The sequence below is a fragment of the Anabrus simplex genome, chromosome 2, assembly GCF_040414725.1.
Source record: "Anabrus simplex isolate iqAnaSimp1 chromosome 2, ASM4041472v1, whole genome shotgun sequence".
Classification (NCBI taxonomy): Eukaryota; Metazoa; Arthropoda; class Insecta; order Orthoptera; family Tettigoniidae; genus Anabrus; species Anabrus simplex.
In genome coordinates, this window is record NC_090266.1 from 95,978,769 (window position 1) to 95,982,026 (window position 3,258).

At 41.5% G+C, this 3,258-nt stretch overlaps 1 non-coding gene across 1 annotated transcript; it reads left to right on the top strand.

The window, feature by feature from the left end:
* Nucleotides 1–1,318: 1,318 nt before the first annotated feature.
* LOC136865043 (U6 spliceosomal RNA) lies at nucleotides 1,319–1,425 on the top strand. Its single transcript, XR_010859432.1, has one exon. It is a non-coding gene; the product is annotated as a U6 spliceosomal RNA (small nuclear RNA).
* Nucleotides 1,426–3,258: the final 1,833 nt, after the last annotated feature.

Consider the following 3,258-nt stretch of genomic DNA (forward strand, 5'->3'; position numbering starts at 1 on the left):
ATAATTTACCAAGTGACGTTCTCACGGGGACATGTTTCGATTTTCCCTCTTCCTGAGTCATGTCTCTGTTCCTTACATACCGGTACCAACATGAGCCTGTTCCCGCCAGCTTTAAACATGGAATATCTAGAGTCCGCCTCTGTACTGTTACGAAAATGTTACAAACTTTGGGCTGGGAAGACTTGGGAATAAGGAGATGAGATGCTTGACTATTTGGTATGTTTCGAGCTGTCAGTGGAGAGTGTGCGTGGAATGATAGAGGTAGAAGAATAAACTTGAGCGGAGCTTTTAAAAGTAGGAAAGGTCGTTGTGACATGAAGATAAAGTTGGAATCAAGAGGACAAATTGAGGCAAATATTCCTTTATAGGACGAAGAGTAAGGGATTAGTCCGCCTCTGTGGTGTAGTGGTTAGTGCTGTTAGCTCCCACACCCGGAGGCCCGGACTCGATTCCCTGCTCTACTACGAAATTTGAAAAGTGGCACTAGGGCTGGAACGGGGTCCACTCAGCCTCTGGAGGACACCTGAGTAGAGCTGGGTTCGATTCCCACCTCAGCCATCCTGAAAGTGGTTTTCCGTGGTTTCCCATTCCTCCTCCAGGCAAATGCCGTGATGGTACCTAACTTAAGGCCACGGCCGCTTCCTTCCCTCTTCCTTGTCTATCCCTTCCAATCTTCCCCACCCCCCCGCAAGGCCCCTGTTCAGCATAGCAGGTGAGGCCGCCTGGGCGAGGTACTGGTCATCCTCCCCAGTGGTATCCCCCGACCCAGAGTCTGAAGCTCCAGGACACTGCCCTTGAGGCGGTAGAGGTGGGATCCCTCGCAGAGTACGAGGGAAAAGCCAACCCTGGAGGGTAAACAGATTAAGAAAGAAAGAGATCTAGAGCTCGTAAGTGACGTAATCTTCGTACGAATATTACTGTCACATCATAAACAAATTTAAAAAAATCCAATAAGATTCTTCCTACACATAGATTTTTAAAGCTAGAGTAGACCTACAGGCTACAGGAAAACTGTAATGTTGGTTTTCATGAATGAATGAATAAACTATCGTCACACGCTCATGACTACAATGGCGAGATATGACATTCTACAAAAAGTCGCTACTTAAACCCTGTCAAACAAATGAACTTAAGTTCTATAATAAGATATCTCATCAAGATATTGTAGAGAATAATTATTCTCACCAATATATTTACTATTAATATCAAAATAGGCAAAGAGCAAAGGACAAATAACGACCGAATATAGCTCCAATACATAGGTGATAGTCACTCCCCGTTACTAAGTATATATACAACTTAGAGGCACCTGGTCGCTGTACTCGCTTCGGCGGTACATATACTAAAATTGGAACGATACAGAGAAGATTAGCATGGCCCCTGCGCAAGGATGACACGCAAAATCGTGAAGCGTTCCACATTTTTTTTCAAAACTTTGCCTCACAAATTTGCTCTTAACACTGGTTAATAATTTTAAGGACTATGCTTTTCAATCAATACTGATCTGCATTTAGGGCAGTCGCCCAGGTGGCAGATTCCCTATCTGTTGCTTTCCTAGCCTTTTCCGAAATGATTTCAAAGAAATTGGAAATTTATTGAACATCTCCCTTGGTAAGTTATTCCAATTCCTAACTCCCCTTCCTATAAATGAATATTTGCCCCAGTTTGTCCTCTTGAATTCCGACTTTATCTTCATATTGTGATCTTTCCCACTTTTATAGACGCCATTCAAACCTATTCGTCTACTAATGTCAATCCACGCCATCTCTCCGCTGACAGCTCGGAACATACCACTTAGTCCAGCAGCTCTTCTTCTTTCTCTCAATTCTTCCCAACCCAAACATTGCAACATTTTAGTAACGCTACTCTTTTGTCGGAAATCACCCAGAACAAATCGAGCTGCTTTTCTTTGGATTTTTTCCAGTTCTTGAATCAGGTAATCCTGGTGAGGGTCCCATACACTGGAACCATACTCTAGTTGGGGTCTTACCAGAGACTTATATGCACTCTCCTTTACATCCTTACTACAACCCCTAAACACCCTCATAACCATGTGCAGAGATCGGTACCCTTTATTTACAATCCCATTTATGTGATTACCCCAGTGAAGATCTTTCCTTATATTAACACCTAGATACTTACAATGATCCCCAAAAGGAACTTTCACCCCATCAACGCAGTAATTAAAACTGAGAGGACGTTTCCTATTTGTGAAACTCACAACCTGACTTTTAGCCCCGTTTATCAACATACCATTGCCTGCTGTCCATCTCACAATATTTTCGAGGTCACGTTGCAGTTGCTCACAATCTTGTAACTTATTTATCACTCTATAGAGAATAACATCATCCGCAAAAAGCCTTACCTCCGATTCCACTCCTTTACTCATATCATTTATATATATAAGAAAACATAAAGGTCCGATAACACTGCACTGAGGAACTCCCCTCTCAACTATTACAGGGTCAGACAAAGCTTCACCTACTCTGACTCTCTGAGATCTATTTTCTAGAAATATAGCAACCCATTCAGTCACTCTTTTGTCTAGTCCAATTGCACTCATTTTTGCCAGTAGTCTCCCATGATCCACCCTATCAAATGCTTTAGACATGTCAATCGCGATACAGTCCATTTGACCTCCAGAATCCAAGATATCTGCTATATCTTGCTGGAATCCTACAAGTTGAGCTTCAGTGGAATAACTTTTCCTAAAACCGAATTGCCTTCTATCGAACCAGTTATTAATTTCACAAACATGTCTAATATAATCAGAAAGAATGCCTTCCCAAAGCTTACATACAATGCATGTCAAACTTACTGGCCTGTAATTTTCAGCTTTATGTCTATCACCCTTTCCTTTATACACAGGGGCTACTATAGCAACTCTCCATTCATCTGGTATAGCTCCTTCGGCCAAACAATAATCAAATAAGTACTTCAGATATGGTACTATATCCCAACCCATTGTCTTTAGTATATCCCCAGACATCTGATCAATTCCAGCCGCTTTTCTAGTTTTCAACTTTTGTATCTTATTGTAAATGCCATTGTTATCATATGTAAATTTTATTACTTCTTTGGCCTTAGTCTCTTCCTCTATCTCGACATTATCCTTGTAACCAACAATCTTTACATACTGCTGACTGAATACTTCTGCCTTTTGAAGATCCCCACATACACACTCCCCTTGTTCATTAATTATTCCTGGAATATCCTTCTTGGAACCTGTTTCTGCCTTAAAATACCTATACATACCCT